The sequence below is a fragment of the Pan paniscus genome, chromosome 5, assembly GCF_029289425.2.
Source record: "Pan paniscus chromosome 5, NHGRI_mPanPan1-v2.0_pri, whole genome shotgun sequence".
Taxonomy (NCBI): domain Eukaryota; kingdom Metazoa; phylum Chordata; class Mammalia; order Primates; family Hominidae; genus Pan; species Pan paniscus.
Genome location: NC_073254.2, coordinates 126,744,606 through 126,764,352, shown reverse-complemented (window position 1 = coordinate 126,764,352; position 19,747 = coordinate 126,744,606). Strand labels below are relative to the sequence as shown.

Here is a 19,747-nt window from a genome sequence, read left to right as displayed (position 1 = left end):
TTGCCCTGAATCCTCACTCACTCCTCTGAATTTCTGTCTTCTGTAGCCTCTTAGCCATGTTGCAGGTGAAGGTCTCAAGTCATTTGCACCACTAGGAATCGTTTGTGTTATTGTGACTGATATGTGTCCTCAGAGTTGTATCAGTGTTTTCCCCTACACACACATGCACATACATGCACCACACAATATGCACATTCTATAAGACGGAGCCTCTATTTTTGGTGTCTGCTTAGCCCACCAGTTTCCCACTGGGATTAGTTGTTTTCTCTGAGCTTCAGACAACTTGGAGATCCTGCCTAACTTTGGTTGCTCTTCCTTGTCAGACTGGAACTTACCCTCAGTATGGTACAACCAATCACTGGCTCTCAGGGAGCTCATCACCCTGAACTATGCCTGACAGGACAGGAGCACCATCATCTGGGACAAACACTGCCACTTTAAGTTCCAGCTCCCTTTTTAGCCTCATGCATTTCAAGAAAATCACTTGTCTTCTCATTACAAGCAGCCAGAAAGAGCAGACAGTAAAATACAGATAAGACGGGCACAGAGGGAAGTGGGAGGAAAGTCTCTTGGGTAACTGCCAAACTTCACCCTCATACAATGGGCCCCAGTAAAACAGTGGGCCTTAATAAGCACATTCCTTTCCTTTCAGGTGCACTAAGATAGGGAGGCTAAAGGCAGATTGGGGGGATATGCCTGCAGCTACAGAAAGATGTATGGGAACAGACACACAACTCTCCCTCCCAGATAAGCACAACAAAGAGACACAGAAGCAGTCCAAGCCTCTGACAAACTCTCCCACCCTGAATCTTTAAAAACTCTTAGTCTGCAAGAGAGTGCGGCTTCTGACCTAACTTGATCAGAAGTCCCTCCCAGGTTTAAAATAAACCTGTTAACTGTTGAGCCACCCTTCGTGTTTCTCTCCTCTTTCTTTAATTCTTACAATGCCTTCCTGATGGCTGACTGCCAGGAAACACCTTGGATACAATACTCAGCCTGAAGCTGCTTACTCCACTGGGTGTTGCCCTCCTGGCTACCCATGGAAGAGCAAGCCCTGTTGACAAGAGCTTCCCCCAGCTCTAATCCTACCTGGTTATGGTTTATTTTCTTTCCCCACCACCTGGGCAGTTATGTTGGCCCAAGGAATTTGACTCATAGTATTATCATAGCATAGAGCTAATTTATATGTATTTATTTCCATGGTAAACAAGTTATTCCCATTGTCTGTCATTCCCACTAAGCCTGCTAGGGACAGCCCAAAGGAGCAGCTCTAAGTGAGGATACTTTGCCCTGTATGACCCTGTCCCTAGAGCAGATTGGTTCATGGTTGACACCTAACAAAAAGACAGCCAATTGATAGGTTGGTCAGCAACTTTTCTCATAACCTGACGCATACATAAAAGCTGGGTTAAACGCCATTTCTACCTTGGAAATTTAACCAAAGAAAGGTCAAGAAAAAAAGAAAAGACTTGGGAGGATGCTTTGAAATGAAAAGATAAGAATTGGAGCTACAATAGGTTGTAAGAAGCCCCGGTTGCAAAATATTGAAACTATGAGCAAGCTGTAGTGATGGTGGAGAGAAGAGTTTCAGGCCAAGGGAAAGAAGCAGCTCAGAGGAGACTGAGCTAGGCCAGTGGACATGGCCCCCTAACTCCTGCCACAGAGCCCTGGAGTCTCCTGGAGCCAGAGTGGCTCCTCAGTCCCAGGGCAGCGAGGCCTATCCCTTCCAATGTCTCTTCCTTCCTTCTGTGGAAGACCAACTCCATTAATGTTCCACGTTTATCTCCCTCCTGAGCTAACCTAGCTGAGTCTGCTCCTTACAATCAAGAAAACCCGCCCACTTTACTGGATTCTCTCTGTGTGCAGAGATGGTGGCATATATCTTTGTAGCTTTTTGCCTCTAATATAATGCATTGTAAGGGTAAGTGATGAGTTCTCAGTAAATGAATGTTGAATAAACGAATTTTTGAAAGCCCAAAGGAACAGACAAGTTCATACACTTACTGTTATGTTGTAAAGTCTTCAGTTTGGCTTTCTCAAAGTTGAACAAAAGATGGCTACATTCCTAGCGTCCCCCAAAGCCTTTTACTAGTCCATGAGTTTAGAGATGGACTGCAAATTTTAAACAATACAAATCTAGAATCAGATTCAAAATCTCCTTCAAGAGGACAAACACTCTACTCCTATTCTCAATCCAGTTTGTTGAACTGATCAGCCCACACACGCACACACACACACACTCAAAATTATTTTAATATATGGACAGTCCTCAGTGTTTTTGTTTGTTTGTTTGTTTTTTGAGATGGAGTCTCGCTCTGTCGCCCAGGCTGGAGTGCAGTGGCGCAATCTCGGCTCACTGCGAGCTCTGCCTCCCGGGTTCACGCCACTCTCCTGCCTCAGCTGGGACTACAGGTGCCCGCCACCACGCCCAGCTAATTTTTTTGTATTTTTAGTACAGACGGGGTTTCACCGTGTCAGCCAGGATGGTTTGGATCTCCTGACCTCGTGATCCGCCCACCTCAGCCTCCCAAAGTGCTGGGATTACAGGCGTGAGCCACCGCACCTGGCCATCTTCAGTGTTTTTAATACCTGAGTTTGTGGTTCTAATTGTCTGATTGAGCTAAAAATTAACAAGAACTGGTTTGAGAACATCTTCCTGCTTGGAAGTTATTTCATCAATTCATTCTTTTATAACACTGTAAAAAAGTAACTTATTACAAGGTAGTAGTAACCTTTTCTTCCAAAGGAATATAAAAAATCAATTTGGTTATGAAGAGAACTTTTGAACTTGGAGTTACTGAAAATTATTTACCAGCAGAGGAATATGTACTGGTCCTAAGAACAATGATAAAAGCCACAGTCCCTACTCTGGCAGCTGCTGGGCTGGTGGCAGAAGTTGTCTCATCTGCTTTTCCCCACCATTCTGGGAGCACTAGTAGCTTTGACTATACACAGCTATCAGAAGAGGGAGAGTTCAGCCTAGACCAGGGGTTGGTCCACAAACCTTTATGGCAAAGGGCCAAACAGTAAATATTTCAGGTTTTGTGGGCCCCATAGTCTCCACTGCAAGTACTCCACTGTGCTATGGTCACACAAAAGCAGTCATAGACAATATGTGAAGGAATGAGTATGACTATGTTCCAATAAAAGTTTACAGGTGCAGAAATTTGAATTTTATATAATTTTCATGTGTCCCAAACTATTATTCTTCTTTTCAGCCATTTAAAAACGTAAAAACCATCCTTGCATTGTGAGCTGTATCAAATCAGAGGATGAGAACATGGACGCAGGTTTGGGGTCCCTGCTTCCTACCCTAGCTGAGTGCTGGGGGAACAGGCTGTAGAATAGATGCCTCAGGTCAACATGGGGGGCTCCCAGGGTGGAAAGACTAGGGTCTCCCTTCCCAAGGTGAGTTCTGGAGTGACTGTGAGCCCTAGTGAAGCTTCATGTCCCCCATGGTACCAGAGCAGCAGAGCAACGGTGGCCAAGGGGCCTGGACAGAATACCCTGGAGCCAGCTTTGTGACAGGCCCCTACAAATGATAAGGACAAAGAGTCAAAGTTCCTGAGCCTCCATTTCAAAGGAGAGAAGAAGATGATGATGGCTGGCCAGCAAATTCAGAGAAGACTGGGTTGGAAGGCGAGATCTGCCTGGACTCTACAACCAGAGGCCATTACAAGATGGGGTCCCCTTGGCCAATACAGCAGGGGAAGCAGCTGATGCCCAAAGACTGCATAGTTTGGAGGAGGCTCTCCTCAGAGGAGAAGTGGCCTGCCTCCACTCCTCTGGGTTCCCTAGAGCTGGTGAGGGGTAGGAGAGAGGGTCTCATTGTCTGTTTGTGCTAGAGGTACAGGGAGGGTTGTACACAGAAAACACTCCAAACTCCTCCAATGCCAGAACTAAAATGGAGTGCATCTTAGAAGCAGTATCTACCTTTCATTAGAGAACATTTTAGTCCATAAACAAGGGATATTTAAAAGCCACACAAGGCTGGGTGCTATGGCTCACGCCTGTAATCCCAATGCTTTGGGAGGTCCAGGAGTTTAAGACCAGCCTGGGCAACGTAGCAAGACCCCATCTCTTAAAATAAAAGCCACACCCATCTCTTCCCACTGGACCAGGGGTCTTCCCAGACCAGCTGCAGGATGCCTGACCTCCCGAGGGGCTGCACATTCTGTCTGAGTCAGGGCATCTCCAGGCAACAGCAGGAAACCCAGCCAGTCTCTGTGCTCTGGACACTTCTTGTGTGGCAATGACTTTACTCTGGAGAGAGGTGGCCACACTGAAGTGCTCCCCCTTCTGTAGGTCAGCTTCCACGAACTAGAAGAGCTCTGTGAGTAGGGCTGTGGTCTCAGGAGGATTATTCCAGAATCCCCTCAAAGTATTTGTTTAAGTTTAGAAACAGTAAGGCCTGGAAATGATAAAATTGTCCACATTTGTCTGCCATTAATTCACTTTTATGAGAAGCAAAGCCTTTGGTTTCTTTAAGCCTCAATTTCTTTCTTTCTTTTTTTTTTTTAATTTATTTTTTTGAGACAGAGTCTCGCTCTGTCACCCAGGCTGGAGTGCAGTGGCACAATCTCAGCTCACTGCAATTTCCGCCTCCTGGGTTCAAGCCATTTTCTTGCCTCAGCCTCCCAAAGTTCTGGGATCACAGGTGTGAGCCACTGTGCCCGGCCTATGCCTCAATTTCTTCCTGCCTTACTATAGGTACATCATATTTATTTAATTCTCTAAGTCCCTCCTCAACAGATTTTATTCTACTACTGAAATCCAGTCTGCAGAAACTAAAAGTTGTATAGTGGATATGAAATTTATATAACCACCATAGTTCAGTATCTCGGGTAAAAATAAAATGTGACTATTTATTTCCACAAAACTGAACCTATCAATTCAAGATAACTTTTGCTTTAAAACTCACGACTCCTTGAATCAATAGTCAATTTCTGGATCTTTCTCCTCCTCCTAGGTCCTCTTCTCCCTGAAGCCTGTCACAGTTCCTGTGCAGAGAGAGAGGGCACTGCAGCACCCAGGCGCTGGTGAGAGGGAGTTTCTGGCTCACACTATTCTCTGCCTTCCATTGGCATTGACTCAGCTGAAACTTGGCACATCTTGTCCTCTTAGTCATGCGCTGGCATCTACCACTTGTGCCCAAATCCACCATGGCCTCACGTCACCAGGCCCACATATTCCCAGGTTCCTTTGGCTCTGCAAGCCTGTGGTGCTTGGGCATGCTTGGCTGCTTTTTCTTCCCCCTGCTGGGTATTGGGGGGGCTTCTGAGACACTGACTTCCTTGGCCTCTCACTCAGTCCTTGCCAGATGGGGGCTTCTCCTATACGCTTGCAGAGCCTCTGGTTCACACCCAGGGAAGCGAAGCATAGTTCCCTCTGCACTCAGTTCTTCTTTGACTAAAATGGGTTTTTATTGCCCAGCCCCCAAACTCAAGCAAGGCCGATGGTAAGGACAGGACTTGGGACCCTCTCCAAGACATTCGTTAATATCTATTTCAATCTCTTCTCACAATTCTCTCCCTTCAGACATGCCAGGTCTTAGATGACATGACTTAAATTATAAAGATGTCAAATATCCCCAAATTAACTTATAAATCTAGTGCAATCCCAGTTAAAATCCTAGTTGTAATTTTTTTATAGATACTTGATATATTTGTTCTAAAATGTATAGGAGTTCTCACTGTGGTAGCACCTATACTAAAACTGGAATGATACGGAGAAGATTAGCATGGCCTCTGTGCAAAAATGGCATGCAAATTTGTGAAGCATTCCATATTTTAAAAATAAATAAATAAAATGTGTAGGAAAAAATAAGTTCCACAAGGAGCTAAATCAAATGGTAGAATAAAGAGGGGAAATTGCCCACCAGATAGCAAGACACCCTACAAAGTTGTTTTGAATGTGGGAGTGGAGTGGAATAGACGGTTCACAGGTAGCTCTGCATTTACTTGTGAATTTCATACAATGCCGAGTTGGCTCCACAGTTTAATTAGGGGGTGGATGGAGTGTTTAGTAGATGGTGATGGAAAAATAGGCAGAGAAAGAAAGGATAGAGAAAATTAAAGTAGGATCCATATCTAACCCCACATACAAAGGAGATCTCCAACAGACAAGAGACCTAAAGGTGAAAGATAAGATCATAAAGTTAACAGGAGAAAAGCATTGCAACCTGGAAGGGGTAAAGAAATCCTTAAACAAGACTTCGAAAGTGCAAGCCACAAGGCAAATTGGTAGATCGGATTACACCAAAATTAAGGATTTCTGTGAACAAGTGACATCGCAGTTGAACTGAAGAGATGATGACAGTTTGGGAAGAGATTATGAGGTCTAAAAGTGACAAAGGGGATGAATATCTAGAATATACAAAGAACTCTGGATAGTACCCCAAAAGAAAAATGGGTGACATATTCAGACAATTTACAATAACTCAAGGCTGTATAAGGCTGTAAGGCTATTACACAGCTATTAGCCTAGAGAATTTAGAGAGCTTGAGAATGCCAATGCTGGCAGAGGTGTGGGAATAAGATTTTCCTGCTGCTCGTGGGAGCACAGGTTGGAGAATGATCCGGCATTAGCTAATCAAATTAAGTGTCTATTCAGGGCATAGGTCTCTTAGAAATTCTCACACAGGTCCATTAAAGGGATATGTAGAAGCAGGGGTCAATCCAGGATTTGTGGGGCTTGAAGTTTATATAATTTGGGGAACTCTGTTATGATATTATGGTATAATAAATAATACATATTTGGTCTCTGCCGCTGGTTCCTGACACCTGGCTCCTAAAACCTTTGGAATCTCTAAAGGGATAAGTGTCTTTTTGTAAGCAGATGAGATGACTGGTGGCTGGGAGCTCCTAGATAGCTTTGGGATGGAAGCTGGTCACCAAAAGACCAAGGCATGATTAGGGAATTGGGACTTTCAGCTCCAGCCCCCAATGTCTAGGTTGGGGAGAAGGACCGAAAGTTCAGGTGATCACCAATGGCCAATGATTTAATCAGTTATGTCCATATAATGACTCCTCCATGAAAAAAAAACAAAAGGACAGGGCTTGGATGAGCTTTTGGATTACAAAACATGTGGAGGTACCTGGAGGGCATGCTCAGAAAGGGCATGGGAACTTTGTGCCCCTCCCCACATACCTTGCCCTGTGTGTCTCCTCCATCTGGCTGTTCATCTGTATCCTTCATGATATCCTTTATAATAAATGGATAAACATAAGTAAAGTGTTTCCCTGAATTGTTTGCCACTCTGGCAAATAAATCAAACCCAAGGAGGGAGTTGTGGGAACCCCAATTTATAGCTGGTGGTCAGAAGCACAGGTCACAATCTGGGGCTTGTCATGGGCATCTGAAGTTGGGGGTAGGGGTAAACTTGTGGGACTGAGCCCTTAACCAGTGGGATCTGATACTATCACCAGGTAGACGGTGTCAGAATTAAACTGAATGAGGACACCCAGCTGGTGTCTGCTGGAGAATTGCTTGGTATGTGGGGAAATATCTCATCAAAGAAACGTTCTATGTTGTGAGAGCATAGGAGGAGAAAACAGTTTGTCTCTTTTTCCCCTCAGACCTGTTTAAGAAAAAGAACACAAATTATGAATACACAATTAGGTATGGAGCTTTGGAAGAAGCTTGTACAAGTGAGGAGCCCCAACGCTGAAGCTTTATCAGCCTGTCTGTGGATTAGCCTCCATTTATGGGGAGGTTCTCGGCAATGTTGTATGCAGAGTGAGGAGATGAAAGTTTTTAAGCCCGTTTGGTTATCACACCTCTTGGGCTCATTGGGATAGATAATTGATGATACTATCTCAGCACTCTCTTTAATACTAAAACATATACCTAAACTTAAAAAATTGTCCTCAAATAATGGGCACCCAGATCGCCAAACTGGCTCAAGTAATCTCCCATCACTAAGGCTAAGGGCTGCTGGGTGTAAACATGCCAGACCCGTGGAGATAAGGTTAGGAAGTCCTCACGCCTCTGGCAAGGTAAGATCATTCAGTTATACTTGTTGAGAGAAAATATTTTGCAATACTTTCAAGTTTGTTTATATATTTTTATAAACAAAATATATAAACAAACTTTATATATTTTTATATAAAGTTTTATATATTTTTATAGCCTGTCTACTAAGGAGAGTGTTTGAAAAAAGAAGCTCCATGAAATCTTCTGGATGGGCTGGGGCTTGCTCCACTCTGTGAACTGTGCCCCCAGGGCATGTGCTGAGTTCACCTGCCCCAGCCAGTTTTTTGGGAGGGGATCTCCAACCTATTTCTAATGAGGGGCAGTGAAAGCTGGAAACACTGGGCTTCCCTATGAAGTAAGGGACTCAGAGAAGAGGAAGAAGCTAAAGGAGCATTAGTCTCTCCTGAGTGGAGCTAGCTCTAGAGATGGCTACTGTAGGGGATCAGAATATGCCACCCTAAAATTTGTACTTTGGCATAAGGATTATTTGAAGCTGAAGACAATTGAAAACAGTGGATACCAAAAAAACACTCTCCTCTCCTTCCCCCACCATTTGCCTAGAAGTAGGTTCAGATGCTTAATCGCCAGACTTTTTTTTTTTTTTTTAGCTCAGTGACAGCATGAGGGGAATCTATACCACAAACCTTACTAAGACAATCCTGACTTTCTATTAGTTTCCCTCATATATTTATCTTCCCACAGTTTTCTGCCCTTGTGTCTTAGTCTGTTTCCTGCTGCTATAACAGAAGCCACAGATTGCATAATTTATAAAGAAAAGAGATTTATTTGGCTCATAGTTCTGGAGGCTGGGAAGTCCAAGGGCATGGCACCTGCATCTGTCAAGGCTCATTCCATGGTTAAAGAGAGGAAGGTGGAAGTGAGTCCATGAAACAGAGACAGAGGAAATCTGGCCAAACCCTTCCTTTTTATCAGGAACCCACTCTCAGTAACTAACCTACTCTGTGATAACAGCATTAATCCATTCATGAGGGCCAAACTTTCATGACTTAATCACTCCTTAAAAGCTCCACCTCCTGCAATAAATTATTTTTAGAGATGGGGTCTTACTATGTTGCCTAGGCTGGTCTTGAACTCCTGGGCTCAAGTGATCCTCCCACCTCAGCATCTCAAAGTGCTGGGATTACAGGCATGAGCCACCATGCCTGGCCCTGCAATAAATTTCAACGTGAATCTTGGAAAGGGCATTGAAACCATAGCACCTTGGAAGGCTAAAATCCTTTCCTTTGTCTCATCACTTCTCTACAAATTTATTGTTCTTTGTTAAGGTGTTATATAAGCCCCAACCTCTAACCATCCCTTTGACTTGCTCATCACTGAGTTTTTCTGTGAGTATGTGCATTGCATATGTTAATAAACTCTGTTTTTCTCTTGCTTTTTAGACTGCCTTTTGTCAGTCTCATTTGCAGGCCCCCAGCTGGAGAACCCAGGAGGAAGAGGAAAAAAGTTTTTTCCTCCTCTACACTCCCCATGCATGACTAAAGAGTAGGAGGAGTCAGCAAGGTATGTGACCCCAACTGCAAGCAGAAACAGCAATGAAAGGACTGATGATCAAACAGGGACCAAGCTACATTTCTGCAGCTATGGTCAGTGTGTATCTGGCTTGTTTGATGCCCAGAATGAATTGATTTTTGTCGATCTTCATCTATACAACAAAATTATCTTCAGTAATAATCATAAAAATGGAATAGATAATAACAATGTCCAGGAAAAAAAGTCAGTAAATTTTAAAAATTGAACTTCATATATACTGTTACACCAGAAAAAAAGAAAAAAGAAGTGAAATAAATATTATAGTAAAATAAAAAGAAATAGATTAAATATTTTATAACATTAATACGACTTTTGAAAACAGGGAAGACTTATACCTACATGTTTGTTGTAGTATGAGATGATAAAATTACAGTTTATAACAAATAATAATAAAGAAAATTTCAAACTAAAAATATATTATGGCTGGGCGTGGTGGCTCACACCTGTAATCCCAGCACTTTGGGAGTGTGAGGTGGGCAGATCACCTGAGGTCAGGAGTTCAAGACCAGCCTGGCCAACATGGTGAAACCCCGTCTCTACTAAAAATACAAAAAGATTAGCTGGGCGTAGTAATGGGCGCCTGTAATCCCAGTTACTCAGGAGGCTGAGGCACGAGAATCTCTGGAACCTGGGAGGCAGAGGTTGCAGTGAGCTGAGATGGCACCATTGCACTCCAGCCTGGGCAACAAGAAAGAAACACCGTCTCAAAAAAAAAAAAAAAAAAGAAAAAAAAATACATACATACATACATATATATATATATATATATATGCATTTTAAAATTGGTAAAAAATTTCATGTGTGAACTAAAATTTGTACTTGCAACCAAAAATGGGGGTGAACAGGGAGTGACTGCATAATGGGCATGGAATCTTCTTTGGGAATGATGAAAAGTTTTGGAACTAGACAGAGGTGATGGTTGTACAACATTGGAATTTACTAAATGCCACGGAATGTACACTTTAAAACTGTTATTTTTATGTTCTATAAATTTCACCTCCATTCTAAAAAAGTTTAAAAAATACCATACCTTGAAGTGCATGCTCTGTTTCACTACTACATTTTTAAAAATACAAATAAAAACTACAAGTGGTTACGTGGAATGGCAGTATTGAAGCAACTGAAGTTCTATTTCTTTATCTTTACAATCATTGTTTTCTCTTTGTTTCAAATGCATTATGTAAAGGCAGACATATATAGTACCCAGGAGGTGGACAAACAACTGCCTTGGTGGAAACGCTGTCCTTTCTGGACTTATCCTGGTGCCACTGAGACTGTGCAGGTGAGTCTGTGTGTATTAGGAGACAGTATGACTAACAGGGAGTTCCAAAATTCGCTTTCATGTAGAGAACAATGCATATCAATGGATAAGTAATACAATTTGCTAATTTGAAGCATACATGTATTTAACTAAAACTCACAGAAATTGTTTAGAATTTAAACCCAAAAACTACTTTGCGAGGAAGGTGTTTTATCACAGCCATTATGTAGAATTGCCCATTTGTGGGCAATTGCCAGTTCATAGGCTTTTCATAAAAAGTGAATTACCTTTTATTTGGTTTTATTATTGCTTATAAACCTCTACTGTCTGCACCTATAGCAAACCATGTATCTGGCTCCCCTCCCACCTTCTCACCTTGGAACACCACCGGCTGTAGGCATCTACATGCAGCAGGAAGCATCACTGAGTAAGTTCGACTACACATCAAGGGTAGACACCGCACTGTCCATCCAGCCTGCTCTGAACTGGCCCTGGGAAGGCATGTCTGGAGAAGCTGTGTTGGAAGGATTAGAATAATACACATCTCCACACTTACCCACTCTGCATGGGCTGCCTGAGAAAACTGTGTACCAGAATGTGTTAAGAGTTGGAGAGGACAGATGCAGGTTTTAAGAGCCTGTTTTTTGTGCCCTCTTCAGGAAGATTAAGTGGATCCTCCTATAGAAAGGTGTATTCATGAAGGCTGCCTGCAGTGGACTGAGTGGTCATTCCACTTGGGGTCAAGATGGGGTTCATGACAAAGCATGTAACAGAGCACCAAGGAGGTGCCCTGGCCATATTGGATGGAGTTCAGGACAGAATCCAGTCCTGAACAAGGAGGAATGGAGTACCTGGTCAGTGCTCAAGACAAGAGTCTCATCCTTTTCTTTTCTTTACTTTTCTTTTTCTTTCTTTTTTTTTTTTTTTTTTTGAGACAGTCTCACTCTGTCACCCAGGCTGGAGTGTAATGGCGCGATCTCGGCTTACTGCAACCTCTGCCTCCCAGGCTCAAGCGATTCTCCTTCCTCAGCCTCTGGAGTAGCTGGGATTACAGGCGCCCACCACCATGCCTGGCTAATTATTATTATTATTTTTTTTTGTATTTTTAGTAGAGACAGGGTTTCACCATGTTGGTCAGGCTAGTTTCAAACTCCTGACCTCAAGTGATCTGCCTGCCTCGGCCTGCCAAAGTGCTGGGGTTATAGGCGTGAGTCACCGCGCCCTGCCAGCCCATCCTTATAACGTGCCCATCATGCCAACATGATGGCATGTTGTAAGTCCATGTTACGTGTGTGCCTGGTGTGTGTGTGTGTGTGTGTGTGTGTGTGTGTGTGTGTGTGTATGATGTGTTGGGGACGTGGCATTGCTGCTTCAGCTCCCTAGGTTCACCCCAGTCTCAGAGCACCAGGTTAAAAACAACTCAAAAAATTCTAGCCACCATCTGCTGGAGCAGCTGAGGCTTCTTGTTATGGGCTCAGTCTGCAACAAAGGAGCAGCTGAGCAGAACTGGACCAAGTTACCAGCCCCTACAGAAGCAATGAATTCTGGCTCAGGAGCTGAGAGCTATTTACTGGTAACATTTTACCTGGTCTTACAATTGAAGTTTGCCTATCAGGTGTAGAAAAGGAGAAAACCTCATGAGCCAATGTGGAAAAGACATTTTGTGGCCCCTTTGGGGAACTCTTGACTGTGGCATGGATTTATGGCCTGAAACGGTAGAAGAAGAACATAAAGGAGAAATTTGGCATCAGGTTGGCAAGAGTCTTGAATGCTTGCCACAGAGTTGGGGCAATGGGGAACAATAGAAGGTTTGTAAGCAGCATAAAGGGGGAATGAAGTGTTTTAGAGATACAACTCTGGAGGCAGTGAAAAGGAAGAACTGGGAAGGGGAGATGTTGATTGAAAGCATCAAGACCTATTATGAAGGTGCCTGCAGAGGTCCTGGAATAGATAACAAGGGCCTGGGTTGGGGGTACAAGGATGAAAGGCCCAGATAGATCCCCACTAAACCTAGTGTGAAGCTAAACAGATCAACGCACTCATCAGATACAGCCATGGCAGGGACTATGGCAAGGGATAGACAGGCACTTCAGCCAGAGCATGATGGTCAGGGATGTCATATAGAAATGCTCCCTGAACTGCATTCTGAAGGATGATCCAGTGAGCCAGGCAGGAAGGCACCAGGCAGAGGGAGCAGCACGTGCAAAGGCACGGAGGCCCAGGAGAGCATGGTGCCTTTGACTTGCAAGAGATTTCCTGTGTGTGATTGCTATATGGGGTAGGTATGGGTAGGGGAGTGTCAGCAGGAGGCTGATTCACAAGGGGCTTGGTTGGTTTACTGTTGCTTTGTTTACCCGTGCTGATTAGTTTACTAAGGGCAAAAAGGAGCCATTGAAAGTGAAGGTTGAAATATAGTTCTGGAGCCTACAAGACAAGGTGGGGCAGTAGATACAGGATGGAAGGTCTTTATATGTGAATCTGGTTTGGAATAGCTGGAAGAACACGCCCAGATTTCTTCTCTTTGTGCTCTATTCTTTAAATTGTATTTTATGTGGCAGTCGATTTACTAGTACTTTTCCCCCAGTCTAGATAATTATTAACTGTATGGATTTTGCCAGTAAGAAATTAATCTGCTCTGTGGAGCAAATTGTTTGGACAGAACAACCTTCAAACTTTGTCTCTGCCCTGGCAGCCAGAAGGTTGCAATATGAGCTGAATTTGGCCCTAAACTAAGTCCTGGTGGCTAATGAGCCATGAGCCAAGGCTGAGAAGTGGGGTGGCTTGTGCCCTGCAGTCGTGAGAAAAGGCACAGGGCAGTGCTACGTGGACTTGGGCTTAGCATCTCTGGGTTGCTCAGAGGGCAAAGTGTCCTGAGGGAGGTAAATTGTGGTAAAACAGTTTAAAAAGTGAGAGGAATGGGAAAGGTGAAGCTTAATTCCTGCTGGTTCCACGGTGATGCTGTTATGCTTAGGAGTTGAAAAACGATTTCTCTAGCCCATAGGAACTCAAACTCACTGAAAGAGAAAAAACTTGGCATTGCTTTAGCAAAATTCAAGTAGATGCTACATTCCACTGGAATAATCTAGAATGCATGCGCTAGTTTCTTCTATACTGCAGGTCGCATTCTCTGGCAGGCCTGCTTCACTTGGCAGCAACACTTTTAAAGAGAAACGGCTACATCTCCAGGTTCTGTGCCCCGGGCTTGCGGAGAAAAGGAATAAAATTAAAACAGTATTTGAACTTTTAAAAATATTTAAATTGCTGGCTCATTTCAGACTGGCATTTCTTAAAATAAGGGTCTCTACTCACCAAGCCACTGCCAAGGGACCCACGGTGGCTGTCCTGTATCCTTGGATTCGATTAGAAGAACTCTCCTGGCTCATCAAGGCTTTCCGTAGCTGTCTTTCCCATTTATCCTCCACACCTGTGAACTTCTGTCATAAGTTCTAGTCCAGCCCATCATCTCGCTGGTTCCACTGGACACCAGGCACTATACTTACTTTTTCTTTTCTTTCCTTTTCTTTTCTTTCTTTATTTTCTTTCTTTCTTTCTTTCTCTCTCTCCCTTCCTTCCCTCCTTCTTTCCTTCTTTTTTTTTTTTTTTTTTTGAGATGGGCCCTCACTCTGTTGCACAGGCTGGTCTCAAACTTCTGGGCTCAAGTGATCCTTCTGCCTCAGTCTCTTATGTAGCTGGGACCACAGGTCCAAAGGCATATGCCATCACATCTGGCTAACTTTTTGCTTTTGTGTAGAGACGGACTCTCACTTTGTTGCCCAGGCTGGTCTCGAACTTTCAAGCCATCCTCCCACCTCGGCTTCCCAAAGTGCTGGGATTGTAGGCGTGAGCCACCACGCTCTACCTGTACTTGCTTCTATTTTTGCATCCTGTTAGATTGTGTCCTTCATGACGTAAAGAATGCACACCCAGTAGAACGCATTTCTATTCTTGCATGCTACTTTGCATTCTTGTTTACAAAGCTTCCCCTAACTTCCTCCCTCCTTCTCCACCTGCTCAAATATGTCAATATTCAGACTTGGACCCAGCCCTTCTGTTGCTGACTGTTCTGGTGGCAGGCCCTTCTCCCTGCCAAACAGGACCTCAGTGCTGTTTAGGGGTCCAGCTCTCTCCAGCTAAGGGGAAGGTGACCTGGCCACAGCTCAAGATAATTTCCAACTTCTAAGTCAATTATCATGGTCCCATCCCCTGACCATGACTGGCTGGGGTGGGCAGGCTGGTTGGTTTGTAGAACATCCTTCAATTTCCAACTTCCAATTCAATTTGCCTGATTGTTTCCTCATTCCTCGTGATTAGATTCAGCTTAAACAATTTGAGGTCAGAATATGAATAATCTCTTGATTAACCGAGAGGGCAACTGGTATTTATCATTCCTGAATCCTTTAAAGTGTGAGGGGAGCCATAGAATCCATGTCCTTGGGGACATCTTGTTTATTTTTATTTTTACTTTTATTTTAGGTTGGAGGGTACATGTGCAGGCTTGTTACATATGTAAACTCGTATCACGAGGGTTTGCGCTACTGGTTGTTTCGTCACCCAAGTATGGAGCCTAGTACCCAATAGTTATCTTTTCTGATCCTTTCCCTCCTTCCATGTTCTAGCCTCAAATAGGCCCCAGTGTGTGTTGTTCCCCTCTACGTGTGCATGTGTTTTCATCATTTAGCTCCCACTTATAAGTGAGAATATGTGGTATTTGGTTTTCTGTTCCTGCATTAGTTTGCTAAGGATAATGACCTCCAGCTCCATCCATGTTCCTTCAAAAGACTTGATCTCATTCTTTTTTGTAGCTTCATAGTATTCCATGCCGTGTGTATATGCACCACATTTTCTTTATCCAATCTGTCATTGATGGACATTTAGGTTGATTCTATGTCTTAGCTATCATAAATAGTGCTGCAACAAACTTTTGAGTGAGTATGTCTTTATGGCAGAATGACTTATATTCCTTTCGGTATACACCCAGTAATGAATGGGATTGCTGGGTTGAATTAGTTCTGTTTTTAGCTCTTCGATGAACGACCACACTGCTTTCCACAATGGCTGAACCAATTTACACTCCCACCAACAATGTATAAGCATTTGCTTTTCTCTGCAACCTTGCCAGCATGTTATTCTTTGACTTTTTAATAAAAGCCTAACATTCCAACAGGTGTGAGATAGTATCTCATTGTGGTTTTGATTTGCATTTCTCTAATGACAATGATGTTGAGCTTTTTTTCATATACTTGTTGGTAGCATGTATGTCTTCTTTTGTAAAATGTCTGTTCATGTCCTCTGGGGGGCATCTTTTTTATAAGCGAGTTTCTCAAATATATACCAGTCATGGGAATCCTGTGATTTTGTGTTTCTTGTCCAAACTAGTGAAGCCACTTGCATTAAGAGAGGCCCTTACCTCTCCAGGCCCTTGGCAGTCCTGCATTATCCACACATTGCCCAACCTGGGGCCCCACAGTTAGGCCTGTGCTGCTGCCAGGGATTGCTGTGGGTGGAGATGGCAAGGGCCTGACAGATGCCTATGTTATTGCCACCACCCCCAGGGCAAGTTTCTCCAGGGATTCAGCAGAGGCTCAGCTTGTAGCCTCAAGGGCTCTCTGGCTCTACCTCCTTTCTGCCTGGATGATCCTAGCCCTGGCCCTCAAAAGGCTGAATGTGGAGGGGAATGGGGCCAGGCACTTTTACAGTACATCACATAGGCACAGGATAAATGTTTTGAGGGAATCAAGGGTAAGGAGGTAGAAAGAGCTTTAGTGATAATTGACTGTTTTTCAGATCAATGCCATGAAATAATACAAACAGCAAGAGGATATCTGATTGTTATTATTTTGCTTACCAATATTCTAGAGCTTTAGGCAAAATTGCAAAGGAGCTGTTATTTTTCTTTGGTGTCTTCAAGCCTCCCCTTCTAGTCCCTCACTATTGTCCTTCCTTAGACTTCTAGAGCTCAAAATGGCTTCTATCAGGAATTAGCTTCGGTTTCTTTGTTCACACCAAAGTGTATATGGCTAATAACATTTTAAAGTGTTACTTCTATGGAGATGTTGGCATTTTGCCAGGTTCAACAGCCAATAGAAGAAATGCAGCTTAAAATTCCTTGCATCTGCCAGATGGGGAAAAATATGTGACTCTGTATATGGATCTCCCCTAAAATTCATTTATTTGTTCAATAAATATTTATTGAGGCCTATTATAGCAAAACCTTAGGGAAATAAGGAATGCATATTAAAGTACACAGGAAAGAATTTACACGAATGGGCAAAATGAGGCAGGCAGTATTACATGTCTTGTCTGAGATTACCAAATTTACTTCTGACAATCAATCCATCAATCACTCAAGAAACAGAGGAAATACTGGAGAACTGTTACTCAGTCTGTGATCTGCATTTATAGTGTAGTTTGGGTAGCAAGAATAATACGCATGAAGCAATTAGCCAATTGTTATGGATTGAATGTGTCCCCCCAGCAAATTCCCATGTTGAAGCCTTGACTCCCAGTTTGATAGCATTTGAAGATGGGGCCTTTGGGAGGTAATTAGGGCTAGATGGGGTCATGAGGGTGGGCCCTTGTAGGGGATTAGGGCCCTCGTAAGAAGAGAAATCAGGCCGAGTGCGGTGGCTCACGCCTGTAATCCCAGCACTTTGGAGGCTGAGGCCGGCGGATCACCTGAGGTCAGGAGTTTGAGACCAGCCTGGCCAACATGGTGAAACCCCGTCTCTACTAAAAATACAAAAAATTAGCTGGACGTGGTGGCGGGCAGGCGCCTGTAATCCCAGCTGCTTGGGAGGCCGAGGCAGGAGAATCTCTTGAACCCGGAGGCTGAGGTTGCAGTGAGCCGAGATCGTGCCATTGCACTCCAGCCTAGGCAACAAGAGAGAAACTCCATCTCAAAAACAAAACAAAACAAAACGAAAAAAGAAGAGAAATCAAAGCTTGTTCCCTGTCTCTCTCTCTCCACATGTGAGCACACAAAGAGGTCACGTGAACACACAATGAGAAGGAGGCTGCCTGCAAGTTAAGAGAAGAGGCCTCAGCGTGAAACCTGCCTTACTGGCACTTTGGTCTTAAACTTTCCAGCCTCTAAAACTGTGAGAAATAAGTTTCTGTTGTTCAAGCCACCCAGTTTATGGTATTCTGTTATGGCAGCCAGAATTAAGACGCCAGTGAAGCAAGATAATCAGTAACTGGATACTTAACTGTGTGGTATAAAACATAGGGGCTTTAGTAGAGAAGAAAATTGGACTTTCTTGGGGACATCCTTACTACTTCTGCTCATGTATCATGCTTTAGCTTGTTTCTGTCTTTGGAGGAGGCTGCATATTTTTAAAATACCCCCAAAAGTACAAAGATGAATGCTACAGCCCCTGTGTTCTCATTATCCAGGCTTAATAAATGTTAGCCATTTTCCACTTTTGTTTCATACATAAGTTTTCTACAAAATGAGGACAACACCTTAGATAAAGCTGAAGTTCATGTTTCATTCTGCATCCCTTCCCCCAAGGGCTTCTTTTGCTCAATATGGGACTCATGAGAGTCATCGGTGTTGTGTGAGGCAGCTGTTTGTTGATTTTCTGGACCAAATAATGTTCCACTGTGTAACTGGACATACTTAGTCTATCCGTTCTACCACTGATGAGCATGTAAGCTGTTACTATTTTTAACTATTACAAATTATCTTGCTAACACATTTTTGTGCATGTCTTTTGGTGACCAAATGGACTCATTTCTCTCAGGTATATATCTCAGAGTGAAACTGTTTTATCACAGTGTATGCTTTATATTTAGTGCTTTACAATTCCTGATTAAGAAATCTTTGCCTGCCCCTAAGGATGTAAAATTATTCTCTTATGGCCTGGCTCAGTGGCTCATGCCTGTAATCCCAGCATTTTGGGAGGCCAAGGTGGGAGGATTGCTTGAGGCCAGGAGTTCAAGACCAGCCTGGGCAACATACTGAGACCCTCATCTCTACAAAAAAAAAAATTTGTTTAATTAGCTGAGCTTGGTGGTATGCACCTATAGTCCTAGCTACTCAGGAGGCTGAGGCAGGAGGATCGCTTGAGCCCAGGAATTCAAAGATGCAGTAAGCTATGATCATGCCACTGTATTACAGCCTGGGTGACAGGGTGAGACCCTGTCTCTAAAAAGATACATCTATTAAAAATAAATTTTAAAAAATAATAAATTATTCTCTTATGTTATTGTCTAGAATCTTTATTATTTTACCTTTCAGATTTAGATCTACAATCCACCTGGAATTGATTTTTGTATATGGAGTGAGGTAGAGGTCAAGTTTTGCTTTTTCCCATTTGACTGTCTTATTAACTTAACATCATTGATGTGAATGACCACTCTTTTCCTACTATGCTTCAGTGCCACCTTTGTCATAATCAAGTGTTCCTTCAAGTATGCATCTGCTTCTGACTCTCTCCCTTCTGTTCCTTTGAGCTATTTGTCCTGGGCCTTTACTGCACACCTCAGATTTGTCCCAACAAGGATTGAAGAAGCTGGGTTATTCGTCCACCAATTCTTATTACTCATTGGTGAAAAGTTGCTCCTGGGGACATGAACTCCCTTGCACTTCTGCCATGCTCTGGGAACAAGCCAGAAATAGTCCTATGACCAGGGAAAGTCTCCAGGATCTACTTCTCCACTTACACAATTGTTGGCAGCATCCAGTTCCTTGTAGTTATGGGACCAAGAGCTTCAGATTTTTGTTGATTGTTGGCCAGAGACCACCCTCAGCTCCCAGAGGACACCCCCAGTTCTTTGCCATTTAGGACTGCCCAACATGGCTGCTTGCTTCCGCATAGTCAGCAAGAGAAAGACTAGCATGGTGGGCACTACACTCCTATGGAATGTAATCACGTAATCATGTATACATAATCACATGTATCTTACCCACATGTATCCACATGTACCCACATCTTATCACATGTATCTTATTCCATTTGT

General features: G+C 43.4%; 1 non-coding gene across 1 annotated transcript; it reads left to right on the top strand.

The window, feature by feature from the left end:
* The first annotated feature begins 5,685 nt into the window (after positions 1–5,685).
* On the top strand, positions 5,686–5,792 carry LOC112440180 (U6 spliceosomal RNA). Its single transcript, XR_003028368.1, has one exon. It is a non-coding gene; the product is annotated as a U6 spliceosomal RNA (small nuclear RNA).
* Positions 5,793–19,747: the final 13,955 nt, after the last annotated feature.